Source organism: Labrus mixtus, chromosome 12 (assembly GCF_963584025.1).
Source record: "Labrus mixtus chromosome 12, fLabMix1.1, whole genome shotgun sequence".
NCBI classification, from domain to species: Eukaryota; Metazoa; Chordata; class Actinopteri; order Labriformes; family Labridae; genus Labrus; species Labrus mixtus.
Window position 1 is genome coordinate 2,834,589 of NC_083623.1, and position 16,755 is coordinate 2,851,343.

Here is a 16,755-nt window from a genome sequence, read left to right on the forward strand (position 1 = left end):
AGTGTGAAAGCCTTATGTATTGTTTATTGCTACATTTTTGTTTTGGGGTTTAATTGAGACCTTTTGTGTATTGTTGGGATTTGTACATTATGTAAAGCACTTTTTAGCATTGGTGTTTGATAAGTGCTTTGTAAATAAACTTTTTGATTTCTAATGGGTTAAAGAGAGAATAACTAATAGAAACACAACATGAAAGTTAAGAGGCCTGTTGGAAAAGATTGTGTGACGATTGTTTAATTTCTCTTTCTATGTTTTAAAGAAGTGAAGATGTTGGTGGTGGGAAATCTCCTGTATGTTCTTGACAGTGAGGTGAGTTCTTTGCTCTTAATTGAAGCTGTGATACACATCTGGACAAGTATTTGAGCCTCTTTTTGTCTGGGTAAGGACACTGAGTCTTTGGGACCTTCACTTCCTGGTCATGATTCACTGTTGGCCCGATCTGGCCATTCATGACTTTGAACTAACCACAGAGTGCGACTCTGCCTCCATGTATCAGTGATGTAAAACATACTACAGCTGTGATTTATACAGAGAAATGGGACTTAAATAATGATATATGTTTCACAGCCAAGAAAAAAGCAGCATGAGGATGATTACACTGAGTACACAAGACGACTATCAGGTATTTGTACAAACGCTTTTAAAGAACTGTGATATGTGATTTTCACGAGGCTGTCCTGAACTCAACATAAAGCTTTATGATTTTTCAGATCAACTCACTGCAAATATGATTTCTGCCTCGATGACTGTTTGTTACTCTGTGGATGTGTCTTCTGTCTCGTCCAGACAGAAATAAACATGGTAAGCGATCAACATTTATTACAGTGGTAAATGGATCTTGCATGCATTAAATGTAAAGATTTCTTCACATTAAGTAACATATTTTACTCCTGATTTTGCACACCAAGACGCCATCGTGCCAACATGCTCATCCTCAGTTGGCTCGAAACATCACTTAATAAATCCTTCAAATGGGAGCTTCTTGTTGTGTAGATCTTGTTTTTGCTTTCCTTGCCTGCTCAATACTTAAGAATGCGATAAAGGTTTTAACATACTAAGCGGTCTTTGTTTTTCTTTTGTTTCTCAACAATAGTCGAAGAGAGCTTATTTCTTCTGTCGTCGTCAGATGCTTCACAGAGGGTTTGCCCGAGAACAGGTACTTAACTTTATTTGGATGCAACGTTTGGATGTTTCTTCATTTTGTGTTGTGTTCGCACTATATTATAAAATGCCCATTGTTTCACAAATACTCATCTTCTCTCTCCAGATGCAGTCATAAAACATTTAAAGCCATCCCTGGGCCGTCTGGGACAATTTTTGCTCCCTGCCCTGTTTGATGTTGTTAGTTCTGTTACACTAGTTATTTGTATTTATAAGAAATAGCGTTTTATTTTTAAAATAAAGGAATTCTGTTGGACTGGCACACATCTTTATATTTATGAATACTGTCTGCAATATAAGGGTCAACCAAAATTGTTATGGCCAGCTCTGTGTCTACAACTTAAAGGTCACATATTATGCAAAATTTGGTTTACATAATTTAAACTTGCAACTGACATATAACCACATAGTGTAGTCCGAACCAATCACAGTTAAATGTACACATGCTGAATGAAAGCATTGCTTGTCTGCATAAATAAAATTTTATTCTGACGACAGCAATGTGATTGTTGCAAATCCTTTCGTTGGGATAACGATGTAACTGCACTTACTTGCACAGCCCTATAGCCTACCCTGACCTTTGTTTTAATTTTGTTCTTTTTAAGGAGGATAATTATGATTCCAAAGAGGTGGAGAGTCTCAAGTCCCTGGTGTCTCACCTCCGTCAGCTCCTCAACCTGCACAAGAAATACGACTGCAGACCTTCCCTTTCAGTCTATGAGAAGGTGTGTCTTTCATGAAAAACCCATTTTATGATGTACAAGTGTATGACGAAGGATTAGGGCCACGCAAAAAAAGAAAAATCTAAAATGAGATTGAACTTGTAAATTTACGAACATATTTAGTGTCATGTTTTATTTCAAGACAGAGATAATGCTTTGTGGTGTATCATGAATTAAACTGTATTGGAATATATCTTTGATGCCTCGTCCGTCTTATACGTTAATCACTGATGTTTTTCCAATGGCATTTTTTGGTTTTGGCTGTAATCATTCTAATTGAATTGACAGGGAAGTGTTTGGAGTTCTTTGTGATTCTCGCTGCCACAGTGGAAAGCAGTATCCTGCCTTGTGACAAGCGTCTTCTACAGTATATCAAGGTAAGACAACACCACTGCTAGAACCCTTGTGCCCTCCTCAAATGTATTCATATTTTTCTGCTGTGAAGTTAAACAACTTTCAACTTGCTCAAAACTACCATACATTCAATTATTTTCAGGATTGTAACCCTTTAAATGCTAGCATGTTAGTTAAATAGTGATTAGAGTCTTGTACAGGACTAGCAACAAAGTTGATTTGCTTTGTGGCAGAAATGTACAAAATCGGCAATAAAATCATAAATTTTTGTCTTTTGTATAATTTGCTATTTTTTCCTGCTTTTGTTTCCTGGCTTTTTCATGCTTTGCACGGTAGAGAAGAGGGAAAGAGGGAAAGAGGGAAAGAGGGAAAGAGGGAAAGAGGGAAAGAGGGAAAGAGGGAAAGAGGGAAAGAGGGAAAGAGGGAAAGAGGGAAAGAGGGAAAGAGGGAAAGAGGGAAAGAGGGAAAGAGGGAAAGAGGGAAAGAGGGAAAGAGGGAAAGAGGGAAAGAGGGAAAGAGGGAAAGATCTGGCCCCCGGTCTCAGGGGTGGGTGAGAGACAGGGCGGCTGCGGGGGAGCAATCTCGCGCGAGATTCCTCTCCCTGGCCCCCGGTCTCAGGGGTGGGTGAGAGACAGGGCGGCTGCGGGGGAGCAATCTCGCGCGAGATTCCTCTCCCTGGCCCCCGGTCTCAGGGGTGGGTGAGAGACAGGGCGGCTGCGGGGGAGCAATCTCGCGCGAGATTCCTCTCCCTGGCCCCCGGTCTCAGGGGTGGGTGAGAGACAGGGCGGCTGCGGGGGAGCAATCTCGCGCGAGATTCCTCTCCCTGGCCCCCGGTCTCAGGGGTGGGTGAGAGACAGGGCGGCTGCGGGGGAGCAATCTCGCGCGAGATTCCTCTCCCTGGCCCCCGGTCTCAGGGGTGGGTGAGAGACAGGGCGGCTGCGGGGGAGCAATCTCGCGCGAGATTCCTCTCCCTGGCCCCCGGTCTCAGGGGTGGGTGAGAGACAGGGCGGCTGCGGGGGAGCAATCTCGCGCGAGATTCCTCTCCCTGGCCCCCGGTCTCAGGGGTGGGTGAGAGACAGGGCGGCTGCGGGGGAGCAATCTCGCGCGAGATTCCTCTCCCTGGCCCCCGGTCTCAGGGGTGGGTGAGAGACAGGGCGGCTGCGGGGGAGCAATCTCGCGCGAGATTCCTCTCCCTGGCCCCCGGTCTCAGGGGTGGGTGAGAGACAGGGCGGCTGCGGGGGAGCAATCTCGCGCGAGATTCCTCTCCCTGGCCCCCGGTCTCAGGGGTGGGTGAGAGACAGGGCGGCTGCGGGGGAGCAATCTCGCGCGAGATTCCTCTCCCTGGCCCCCGGTCTCAGGGGTGGGTGAGAGACAGGGCGGCTGCGGGGGAGCAATCTCGCGCGAGATTCCTCTCCCTGGCCCCCGGTCTCAGGGGTGGGTGAGAGACAGGGCGGCTGCGGGGGAGCAATCTCGCGCGAGATTCCTCTCCCTGGCCCCCGGTCTCAGGGGTGGGTGAGAGACAGGGCGGCTGCGGGGGAGCAATCTCGCGCGAGATTCCTCTCCCTGGCCCCCGGTCTCAGGGGTGGGTGAGAGACAGGGCGGCTGCGGGGGAGCAATCTCGCGCGAGATTCCTCTCCCTGGCCCCCGGTCTCAGGGGTGGGTGAGAGACAGGGCGGCTGCGGGGGAGCAATCTCGCGCGAGATTCCTCTCCCTGGCCCCCGGTCTCAGGGGTGGGTGAGAGACAGGGCGGCTGCGGGGGAGCAATCTCGCGCGAGATTCCTCTCCCTGGCCCCCGGTCTCAGGGGTGGGTGAGAGACAGGGCGGCTGCGGGGGAGCAATCTCGCGCGAGATTCCTCTCCCTGGCCCCCGGTCTCAGGGGTGGGTGAGAGACAGGGCGGCTGCGGGGGAGCAATCTCGCGCGAGATTCCTCTCCCTGGCCCCCGGTCTCAGGGGTGGGTGAGAGACAGGGCGGCTGCGGGGGAGCAATCTCGCGCGAGATTCCTCTCCCTGGCCCCCGGTCTCAGGGGTGGGTGAGAGACAGGGCGGCTGCGGGGGAGCAATCTCGCGCGAGATTCCTCTCCCTGGCCCCCGGTCTCAGGGGTGGGTGAGAGACAGGGCGGCTGCGGGGGAGCAATCTCGCGCGAGATTCCTCTCCCTGGCCCCCGGTCTCAGGGGTGGGTGAGAGACAGGGCGGCTGCGGGGGAGCAATCTCGCGCGAGATTCCTCTCCCTGGCCCCCGGTCTCAGGGGTGGGTGAGAGACAGGGCGGCTGCGGGGGAGCAATCTCGCGCGAGATTCCTCTCCCTGGCCCCCGGTCTCAGGGGTGGGTGAGAGACAGGGCGGCTGCGGGGGAGCAATCTCGCGCGAGATTCCTCTCCCTGGCCCCCGGTCTCAGGGGTGGGTGAGAGACAGGGCGGCTGCGGGGGAGCAATCTCGCGCGAGATTCCTCTCCCTGGCCCCCGGTCTCAGGGGTGGGTGAGAGACAGGGCGGCTGCGGGGGAGCAATCTCGCGCGAGATTCCTCTCCCTGGCCCCCGGTCTCAGGGGTGGGTGAGAGACAGGGCGGCTGCGGGGGAGCAATCTCGCGCGAGATTCCTCTCCCTGGCCCCCGGTCTCAGGGGTGGGTGAGAGACAGGGCGGCTGCGGGGGAGCAATCTCGCGCGAGATTCCTCTCCCTGGCCCCCGGTCTCAGGGGTGGGTGAGAGACAGGGCGGCTGCGGGGGAGCAATCTCGCGCGAGATTCCTCTCCCTGGCCCCCGGTCTCAGGGGTGGGTGAGAGACAGGGCGGCTGCGGGGGAGCAATCTCGCGCGAGATTCCTCTCCCTGGCCCCCGGTCTCAGGGGTGGGTGAGAGACAGGGCGGCTGCGGGGGAGCAATCTCGCGCGAGATTCCTCTCCCTGGCCCCCGGTCTCAGGGGTGGGTGAGAGACAGGGCGGCTGCGGGGGAGCAATCTCGCGCGAGATTCCTCTCCCTGGCCCCCGGTCTCAGGGGTGGGTGAGAGACAGGGCGGCTGCGGGGGAGCAATCTCGCGCGAGATTCCTCTCCCTGGCCCCCGGTCTCAGGGGTGGGTGAGAGACAGGGCGGCTGCGGGGGAGCAATCTCGCGCGAGATTCCTCTCCCTGGCCCCCGGTCTCAGGGGTGGGTGAGAGACAGGGCGGCTGCGGGGGAGCAATCTCGCGCGAGATTCCTCTCCCTGGCCCCCGGTCTCAGGGGTGGGTGAGAGACAGGGCGGCTGCGGGGGAGCAATCTCGCGCGAGATTCCTCTCCCTGGCCCCCGGTCTCAGGGGTGGGTGAGAGACAGGGCGGCTGCGGGGGAGCAATCTCGCGCGAGATTCCTCTCCCTGGCCCCCGGTCTCAGGGGTGGGTGAGAGACAGGGCGGCTGCGGGGGAGCAATCTCGCGCGAGATTCCTCTCCCTGGCCCCCGGTCTCAGGGGTGGGTGAGAGACAGGGCGGCTGCGGGGGAGCAATCTCGCGCGAGATTCCTCTCCCTGGCCCCCGGTCTCAGGGGTGGGTGAGAGACAGGGCGGCTGCGGGGGAGCAATCTCGCGCGAGATTCCTCTCCCTGGCCCCCGGTCTCAGGGGTGGGTGAGAGACAGGGCGGCTGCGGGGGAGCAATCTCGCGCGAGATTCCTCTCCCTGGCCCCCGGTCTCAGGGGTGGGTGAGAGACAGGGCGGCTGCGGGGGAGCAATCTCGCGCGAGATTCCTCTCCCTGGCCCCCGGTCTCAGGGGTGGGTGAGAGACAGGGCGGCTGCGGGGGAGCAATCTCGCGCGAGATTCCTCTCCCTGGCCCCCGGTCTCAGGGGTGGGTGAGAGACAGGGCGGCTGCGGGGGAGCAATCTCGCGCGAGATTCCTCTCCCTGGCCCCCGGTCTCAGGGGTGGGTGAGAGACAGGGCGGCTGCGGGGGAGCAATCTCGCGCGAGATTCCTCTCCCTGGCCCCCGGTCTCAGGGGTGGGTGAGAGACAGGGCGGCTGCGGGGGAGCAATCTCGCGCGAGATTCCTCTCCCTGGCCCCCGGTCTCAGGGGTGGGTGAGAGACAGGGCGGCTGCGGGGGAGCAATCTCGCGCGAGATTCCTCTCCCTGGCCCCCGGTCTCAGGGGTGGGTGAGAGACAGGGCGGCTGCGGGGGAGCAATCTCGCGCGAGATTCCTCTCCCTGGCCCCCGGTCTCAGGGGTGGGTGAGAGACAGGGCGGCTGCGGGGGAGCAATCTCGCGCGAGATTCCTCTCCCTGGCCCCCGGTCTCAGGGGTGGGTGAGAGACAGGGCGGCTGCGGGGGAGCAATCTCGCCGAAAAAAAAGCTCTTTGTTCAGATAAATAATAATAAAAAATGAATGAATAGCATCTCTGCTGAGAACATGCCTGTTAGTTTCTTGTGATCTGTAAGATCAAAGGTTTTACACCATGAAGGGTGCCACAGTATGTATGTAAATGAGTAAGGAATAGTTTAATGCTAATGTTTAAGTTATGATGAAAGTTTTTCCCTCTTGTTAATTTCACTCTCTTTTGTGGAGTCTCTCACACAGAACTTCAGTGTTTCATAGTACAGTTATTACAGTAAAGTGTCCTATGTTCTTTAATCAATAAAAAGCTCAACAGTAAATTGATAAAGAAAATATTTAACCTTTTTTGTAGTACAACAGAGCTAATGGAAAATTGTGAATAACAACAGATGTTATTTTAATACTTTGTGTTAAATGTTAAGTGCTTAAATTGAGATGAAGCCTGTGTTGATGCTGACGTGCATGTTTATCTTTATAGGGGTGGTGTGACCTGTCTGTAGGTCAGGTTTTGGTAAAATGCGGATTTTGGGCTCATCCAGAAGAAGAGAAAAGAGAGAAGAGAGAAGAGAAAAGAGAAAAGAGCACTGCATTTTTGGCACATTTCCAATGTTTTGAGATCACTCTGGTGAGGGCAGAGTTTGCACCTGTTTTTTTTGGGTGATGGGCCAGGAGGGGCTGCTGGGTGAGGGGGAGCTGCTGCAGAGGCCAAAAAGATACCTACTATTTTAACTAGTGGACATCGAGGCACTTATTCCTTTACTAGTAAACTGTACGGGGCTTTATTAGTAAACTATTAAGGTGAAAACTGCTCCCCCTAGTGTGACTAATTGACATTTTAGCTACTACTAGTTAACTAGTAAACATTTCCGAGGCTATGGCAAGCCCTTTTAACATTAAATCATTCAGAAATTGCAGATATCAATAATTGCTTTTTGACAGGTTAGAATTCCAAGCCGACATATCCACAATGTCATTTTCAACTCAATTCTCACCAAAAATGTTCATTCTTGATATCAAAAATTCAATTATTTGAGTGACAAAGTTCATTTATGATATCTACAATTGTTCTTACATTACAAATATCACAAATTAATTCTAGATATCTAAAATGCAATTTTTACTCGTCAAAATTACATTATTGATATGTTGACCAAAATGACATTTTAACAACAAAACTAAATTGCCACTTGTCAGCCAGACTCATTTAATGTTAAAGGACTGGCCATACCGAGCCTCACTAGTTAACTAGTAGACATTTTGCACCTTACTAGTTAACATGAAGAATTTTTTGCTGTCTACAAGTTTACTAGTGAATCTTTCAACTCACTTCTCGTAAACTAATGCAGTCAAAGACCTCACTAGTGCACGAAACTGAGTTTTTTGTTGTTGTTGTTGTCATAACTATTGCTTGACCCTTAACATCAAACATCCAAGATCCAAGATGTTTTGGAAAGCAGTATGGTGTGATCATTTGCTCCATTGCACCACTTTATGCTGCGGGGTCATTTTGACCCCAGAGGACAACAGACGTTAGTAAATTCAATAAAAAACCCACCATTCAATCAAATTACCTCAAATTTACTGTAATCATTAAGAGCATAGTACTGAACAACCCCCATTATTTTCAGACCATTTGATGAATAAAAAACATATTTGACGGCAAAAGATTGAATTTGGGGTCAGATTGACCCCAGGACAACACAAGGGTTAAAATCATGAGCTATCAAAAATTATGATTACAAATATGTCCAAACATTAATAACTGGCTTTCAGTTGTTGTCCTCTTTTATGCAAAAACCCTTATTTGAATTTAACTGGTTAGCAGCATTACAAAAGCAGCATTCATAAAAATCACAAAGGACATCAGTTTAAACTTTAGATATCTTGTCCTTAAGCAACTTTACAGCGACTATAAGTCCAAAAACTTGTTAGATCTTGTATTTTAATAGGTTTAAAACAGCTTCTTTACTCTTCAGACATGAGGTTGTAGCTGGTTTAATCAACACATCAGTCTGTACATAATAAAGCACTGTACTTTGATTTAACATGTAGTATAATACTTATCCCTCTGTTGTGATGGTTCAGGTAAATTGGGCGTAAATGAGCTCAGATCAGGCTGCAGGTTGTCACCTTGTTTACCTTTTTTTATTACATTACCTGTCCTCTGCCTGGATAGATACATGATGAGAGAGCACACTTTGCTGTTGAGCAGCAGCTGGTTGGTATTACGAGCACTCTATAAAATTCATATCGGCGTGTCATAAAGAAATAAACAGGCCCGACCAGTTAACAGGTCAGACATAAAGTGACAATCAGGCTCATGATCCAGGTGTGATAACGACCTGTTTTTAATTACCGAGAGGTTTGAACAAGAAGCAGCAGCAGGAGGAGGAGTGTGTGTAGACACTCTGTTTTCATTCTATAAATGTATAAGGATTTTTTTATAGAGAAAAACCCCCTCAGTCGACAAATGCCGTTACATTTTCCTTTTGCCAAGTAAATATCGGCGGCCTCTCTGCCACATGGCGGGTAGCCGGACCAGGCTGTTGCATTGATTAAAGCTTTGCTTTAAAAATTGGGTATGATTTTGCTCGTCTAGGTGCCATTTTTGAAGCTAATGAAGAGTTTTACCTTGAGCTTGTGTCGGACTCAAAGTTTGACTTTTAATCTGAGAGAAAAAGACAATCAGAATAAGTCATCTTAAAGGGGTCATATTCTTCTTTTTCTGGTTTTATTTGCTCTTTAGTGTGTTTTCCAAGTGTCCTGTGCATGTTTAGGCACATCTATGAGCAAAAATTCAAAGTCCGCGTAAACGCCGCTTCTCCTACGTCCTCCTGTTAGCTGTAACATTAGCTGCATGTAACGCTCGGTTCTAGCCCCCCTCGATAAAAATTGTCAGTGTGACGTCATTGTCAGTGTGAGATCACTGAGCTAAGCCCAGCAGCTCATGTTGCACGCCCGTTAACTTCTGTAGCCTGCGGTAGCACAGTAGTGCTAATGCACGTTAGCTTGAGCATAAAACGGACTTGGAAAGAAGTTTCAGCTCCTTCTCTTTGTGGCAGCTTTGGAGATTCTGATGCTTCTGGAAGTTCACAACCACAACATGTAAGTACGCTTCATTTATTGTCTTTTTTATTTGTTTAACAACTTTTGAGCTGCTGGATACATTAGTTCTGTGGAGTCTGTGTGGAGCTGAACTGTAAGCCTCGGCTAACATGCTAAGTAATGGTATTTTTCTAAATTAGAGCAGTACTAAACTATTTATCAACTTTCACCTAAAGTGGTAACAGGTATAGCAGTGTTAACCACCCTCAGACATGTAAGTAGTGTTTTGGGGGTCCAGATCAGCTGTTTACAGACTCAGAGCATTATTGGACTCTGCAACCAGCTGACATTGTTGTGGTCAGCCTCTCTCTGCTGTGTCTCCACTTCTGCACAAAACAGTTTTGTTACTTTGCATTTGTTTCTTGGTGTGAGAAGCTTGAACGGTGCTAAGGTTCAGGTTTATGACCGTGGTTCGAGATGGTCTAATGAATGTAAAATCCACTTTGTTACAGTATCTGTTGTTGTCCTCTTTCTACTCTCTTATCCACCTCTGAGTAAAACTGCTTTGTTACGTGGTGATTTTTTATCCATGTAGTAAGCCAGACCATTGCTAAAGTATTGATAATTGATCTAAACAGCTCGACCAGTGTTCAGGTGGTGTTGTTTAAGAACGGGGTTAACCCATACATATATATATATATATACAGTGGGAAAGTATTCAGACCCCTTTACATTTTTCACTCTTTGTTTCATTGCAGCCATTTGCTAAAATCAAAAAAGTTCATTTTATTTCTCATGAATGTACACTCAGCACCCCATCTTGACAGAAAAGTAGAAATTTTTGCTAATTTATTAAAAAAGAAAAACTGAAATATCACATGGTCATAAGTATTCAGACCCTTTGCTCAGTATTGAGTAGAAGCATCCTTTTGAGCTAGTACAGCCATGAGTCTTCTTGGGAATGATGCAACAAGTTTTTTACACCTGGATTTGGGGATCCTCTGCCATTCTTCCTTGCAGGTCCTCTCCAGTTCTGTCAGGTTGGATGATGAACATTGGTGGACAGCCATTTTCAGGTCTCTCCAGAGATGCTCAATTGGGTTTAGGTCAGGGCTCTGGCTGGGCCAGTCAAGAATGGTCACAGAGCTGTTCCGAAGCCACTCCTTTGTTATTTTAGCTGTGTGCTTAGGGTCATTGTCTTGTTGGAAGGTGAACCTTCGGCCCAGTCTGAGGTCCTGAGCACTCTGGAAGAGGTTTTCTTCCAGGATATCTCTGTACTTGGCCGCATTCATCTTTCCTTCAATTGCAACCAGTCGTCCTGTCCCTGCAGCTGAAAAACACCCCCATAGCATGATGCTGCCACCACCATATTTCACTGTTGGGATTGTATTGGGCAGGTGATGAGCAGTGCCTGGTTTTCTCCACACATACCGCTTAGAATTAAAGCCAAAAAGTTCAATCTTGGTCTCATCAGACCAGAGAATCTTCTTTCTCATAGTCTGGGAGTCCTTCATGTGTTTTTTGGCAAACTCTATGCGGGCTTTCATATGTCTTGCACTGAGGAGAGGCTTCCGTCGGGCCACTCTGCCATAAAGCCCCGACTGGTGGAGGGCTGCAGTGATAGTTGACTTTGTGGAACTTTCTCCCATCTCCCTACTGCATCTCTGGAGCTCAGCCACAGTGATCTTTGGGTTCTTCTTTACCTCTCTCACCAAGGCTCTTCTCCCACGATTGCTCAGTTTGGCTGGACGGCCAGGTCTAGGAAGAGTTCTGGTCGTCCCAAACTTCTTCCATTTAAGGATTATGGAGGCCACTGTGCTCTTAGGAACCTTGAGTGCTGCAGAAATTCTTTTGTAACCTTGGCCAGATCTGTGCCTTGCCACAATGCTGTCTCTGAGCTCCTTGGGCAGTTCCTTCGACCTCATGATTCTCATTTGCTCTGACATGCACTGTGAGCTGTAAGGTCTTATATAGACAGGTGTGTGCCTTTCCTAATCAAGTCCAATCAGTTTAATTAAACACAGCTGGACTCCAATGAAGGAGCAGAACCATCTCAAGGAGGATCAGAAGAAATGGACAGCATGTGAGTTAAATGAGTGTCACAGCAAAGGGTCTGAATACTTATGACCATGTGATATTTCAGTTTTTCTTTTTTAATAAATTTGCAAAAATTTCTACATTTCTGTTTTTTTTCTGTCAAGATGGGGTGCTGAGTGTACATTAATGAGAAATGAAATGAACTTTTTTGATTTTAGCAAATGGCTGCAATGAAACAAAGAGTGAAAAATGTAAAGGGGTCTGAATACTTTCCGTACCCACTGTATATATATATATATATGTATATATATGACAGTGCATTTCTGATTCATGTTAGAGTGCCGTGCTAAATTTACATTTTTTCTGTCTCTTTTTTCAGAGTACATCACAGCAGATTACACAGACAACAAGCTCCAGTATCCTAACGAGTGTACCAAGGTTCCATGATGAGGTTGGGTGGCAGACAGACTCCCCACAAGTCTCAGAGGCCACACAGACATACCTACCTCCAAAGGGGTCATCAGTCCACACACAGTTGGCCCGGGGTACACTAAGGGACAAGCAAAGGTACGCACACACACCTAAAAAAATTGTCCAACTGCTGAAATCTGAGCAAGAATATCAGAAAACTGTGATTTCATTAGATGATTGCTGATTTTAGCTTTTTGTATTGTAGCTTGTTGCTGTCTGTGAACACTAACAACGAACATGCTGAACGTGATGAAGCAACAACCTCTACAGGTCAGCTGGTCTATAAGGTGGCATTCCTCAAATCCCCCCAAAAAAACCAGACACAACATACAGTGAGTTACAAATTCTTTTATTTTTTAAACCAAAAGCACAATCTATTTTTAAACCTTTAAAGTGATAAATACCTATTTAAATATACCTTCAAAGTCTTTGTAAACGTTTCCATAAAACAGATGAGTGTGAAAAATGAGCAATAACCAAACATTACGAAATAGATTTTTGTTCTTGAATTACTTTTTTACAGGATATGTCGGGGACTTCATGGCACTGGTGTTGGAGGTGTTTGGAGATGTTTCAGGAACCAAAACAATTCATGGAGGAGCTGCAGAAAATGCCTGACTCTCAAAAAGAAGGAGGGCTGGCTCGACACGTGTCCAGGGTCAAGGGGCGGGCCGAAGCCAACATACTGTCCAGTCGGGTCAGGAAACTCGGGGCGAATCCTCAGGACGACACACGACAGGATAACCACTCCAACCCCTGCCAAGTGTCTGCACAGCCTGTATGGAGACAATATAGTTGGATGTAAAAATGTTACTTCTCATTGTATATTTACACGTATAGTTCTACACAAATGTTTTTTGTTTAACCGAAACTGAGAATAAAGAACTTTCAACAAATGATTTTCTGACTTGTTTACTTTTATTCCTCTGAAATAGTGAAACTGTTTCATTAGAATGAATTTGATTGAAGATGTAAATCATTATTTATAATGAACATACTCTTCTACAGTTCTCCGTGATGTTCTCCTCTGAAGATGTTGTTTTGAAGTGTAAATGGGTTTAAACAGTCCTGGATGTTTTTGGTACAAGGAACAGGCAGCGGCTTCATTCTCCTGATGAAAGAAGAAGATACTGATTCAAATGAAATAATGTTCAATAAGAAGGAAAATAATGACAGAGGAGGAAACATTACTGCATGAGATATTGATCCAACAAACATGTGATTATCACCTGGGCTTTTGTAGTCAAAGTAAGTCTATGATGTCATTGATACTTACAATTGCTCATTGTATGTGCATTTTTGAAGTTGAAAACTAAAATTCAAATTAGATAAATTAATCATCATTTTATTTTTGAGTCAAATAATACACTCATATTCTGAAAATTAAAAAGCAATTCTGTTAATGTATTTGAATTTTCAAATTAGCTTTATCATTTGAATTTTGATCACTAATCGCTTCCATAAGTCTCCGTTGTTTCCAAAACTTCAAACTTCTTGACAGGCGTAGAGTCCGACCGAGCAGCAGCAGCTTCATGCAGATCTGATTATCAGAGAGAGACGAACACACACAGATACAAACCACCTATTATGCTGCGTTCAATTAGAGTCGGATAAATCGGGAAGAGGTTCTTCCAAGTTGTAAAATGCACATGAACACCTCCTCAAGTTGGAAACAACTCGGAAAAGAATTGGGTGCCCGACTTGAAGTCAGAATCGTCATCACATAAGGGGCTAAATATGTTTTGTTAATGTTAAAATACTTTTTATTCATTCACGTATTGCACATCAACTTTTTCCCCACCCGCAAACTTCGACCACCCGAGCAGCACTTGAATGCAGCATTACACAACGGAGAAGGAGATGAGAAAAAAAGACATCTCACTCTGACGGAATTTCCAGTGACCGGACACCCAATGTTTCTACACGCAAACTAACAGCAAGACTCAAAACAAGTAAAAGTACAAATTTTACACTTTGGAAATACTCTGTTCGAAGATTGGATTTATACAATTTAAGGGAAGTGTATCGATGTTTAAAAGTAGTTTGTGTGAGTTTTTCGGGGACCGTTTTATTATCTTTAAGTGAGTCATTGTTCCAATCAAAGACGATCACTGCCTGGACTCTCATCAGATTATTTTGTGGCGCCCTCTCATGGTAGAAATACTTAATTACATGAAATCCAATTCAGGTACATTCTTTTTATTTTAATTCATAAAAATGATTAAATCAGCGGTTTTATTTTACTTTAATTAAAAAAAAATAGTTCAATTAAAAATAGGATTTAGGCTAAGCACCAAAAGTTGAAGAAGACCTCAACCTGTCATACCAACTTTAGAGAAATACGATTTTATTATTATTGGATTAATTAAAGTTATTGATGCATTAAAAATGTTTTTCACTTTAATGTTGCAGCTGGTCAACGTGGAGTTAATCTTCATTACTTAAAATACTTCCATGTAGTAAGTTATACATCTTTACTTTTCATTTTGTATTTATATTGAAATAAAAATTTAGCCGATGCTGATTCCGATACCGATCTTTGTTTCGTAAACTCCCACAATGCCAAGTCTTCTCAGCTTAACTTAATAACTGAACCAGTTGCATGAATTGATTTGAGTTTAACCTCTTGTGTTGAAATTGTGTTGCCAACATAAATATTATATTTCAGGGTACAAAACTCATTTGTCCCTCCAAATGATATCAAGTTTTCCTAACAATAACAACAAATGCCAAGTTGTCCCAACAAGTAACATGAAGTACTCCTGACAATTAATATTTTGAGTGTAATTCTGATACTGAACACAGGGTGGAGCCTTGTGCTGAGCTTAAAGCCAGGCTCCAGGTAACTACTTTCAGGTGTCAAATAAGGCCTTCCTGAGGTTGAGGGGAACCCTTCTGGTGAACTTGAGAGCAATTAAAAAAAAACATTTTTAAAAGACTGGTTGGGATAACAGCAGGTTGAAATCAACCTGTAGGAAGAAAAAAGACAGAAAATCAAATAAACAAAAGGAAGAGACTTAAACAACAAGATACTCCTCCATCTTCTTCATCTCCTGGATGGTACATGAATTTAAAAGGGCCTTCAGCACTCTGTACTAACTGTTATATACAGCCTATTCATAAGAGCAGTCGAACGTCACTTCCGGCTCGCCAGAGTGACCACGCCCCCGTTCGTATCGGCGGTGGATTAGAAAACACTGCTAGCCGTGCGATTAAACGCGATTGCGAAGCTTTTTGAACTTCAAACTATTTTAAAAACACAATTTAGTATCGGGTTTTCATTTGCAAAGGACAAAGGAGGGTAAAAGAAGAGCTGTGTGTGTTTGGACTGAAACTAGAGAGGATTAAAGTGGTAAATTGTGGGACCTCTGTCGTGTTCCTGCTAACACCTCGTCTCGCCCCACTCATCATATTTACACTCACGTATGAATACAAAAGGTTTTAATATCATCCAGGTGACTTTACATGTGTTATTCTAAATCAGCTGATAACTCAGAGTTTATGTAAACGTCTGTAACCTCTCCATTACAGCTATGAACACTGTTAGAAACTATTACAAATAAATATTATTTAAAAATAAAGATCCCTCTCAGGTAACTTGGTTAATAATGACTCATCAGGTGTTTAAAGTCAGTTTCCTCTGATGACTCGTTTGAGCAGTTTGACGGAGAGAGATTGAACAGACACTCACGTACATGGTTCATTTTATACCGTTATGATGCCGATCTCTGTTCAGAAATGTCATATTTTAAATGTTTACATCACTGCTCATCAGATTTAGGCTCATACTTGAAGTTTTAAAGTACGGTTTTCATTTTTTAAGACTTTAAATCGGTAATGACCCCAACTTGTCCATTAACCGCCATTCATTCAGATGGAATGATGTCACCCAGAAAGGGGCGGGGCCGGCATCGTTTGGGCAAAGTACCCGGATGGGTTGCTCTCATGAATAATATGTGTTTAACTGTTTCAGGAGCGCCACACTCACACCGCCCACTGGGATGTTTTCCTATAGTGTGTAAATATTGGTTTAACCCACAGTGACCCAGCCTCAGTCGAGTTATTTTAACTTTCCAGAATAACTGACAGACTTCCTAATCAAAGGTTGTGGATTAAAATAATGTCTGCCTCTTTTTTTCCTTCTCCCAAAGTTTATTTCCACTCCCACTCAAGACCTTCTTTGATTCTACTTCTGTATTCAGTTTTTCCAAATGGTACCTTTACATCTATATTAATTAGATTTAAAGCTGATTTTGCAATTGAATACTTCTTCTCCTTCTTCTTCTTCTTCTTCTTCTTCTTCTTCTTCTTCTTCTTTGGCAGCTGACATCAGAAAAGTGTCATTACTGCCATCTGCTGGATTTAAATATCCCTCAACAGACCTGTTCTCAAAAGAGATTTAAACAAGCATCTTCAGCCTCTCCCTCTTTCACCACCCTCCAAAATACTTTTCTCTTCTTACAAGTCCCTCTCTCTCTCCATTTCTGACTTCATGTTCTGTCCATGTGTTACATACTTCCTACATTTAGTAAGTACATGTTCACCTGCTTCTGCTTGATTGCATACCTCACAAAGAGCAGATGAATGTTTTCCAGTGATATGCAGAGTACTTAACCTGGTCATTACTCCTCTCTTCTGTAGCTCCTCCCCCTCTATTTGACTTCATCTATTTCCTGCTGAACTTCC

General features: G+C 45.5%; 2 long non-coding RNA genes across 2 annotated transcripts; one reads left to right on the forward strand and one right to left on the reverse strand.

Moving 5' to 3' along the window:
* The first annotated feature begins 11,919 nt into the window (after nucleotides 1–11,919).
* LOC132984629 (uncharacterized) lies at nucleotides 11,920–12,961 on the forward strand. Its single transcript, XR_009674984.1, has 2 exons — nucleotides 11,920–12,165; nucleotides 12,593–12,961. It is a non-coding gene; the product is annotated as an uncharacterized LOC132984629 (long non-coding RNA).
* On the reverse strand, nucleotides 12,519–13,294 carry LOC132984630 (uncharacterized). Its single transcript, XR_009674985.1, has 2 exons — nucleotides 13,068–13,294; nucleotides 12,519–12,845 (listed from the first exon to the last, which is right to left on the reverse strand). It is a non-coding gene; the product is annotated as an uncharacterized LOC132984630 (long non-coding RNA).
* Between the last annotated feature and the right edge of the window lie 3,461 nt (nucleotides 13,295–16,755).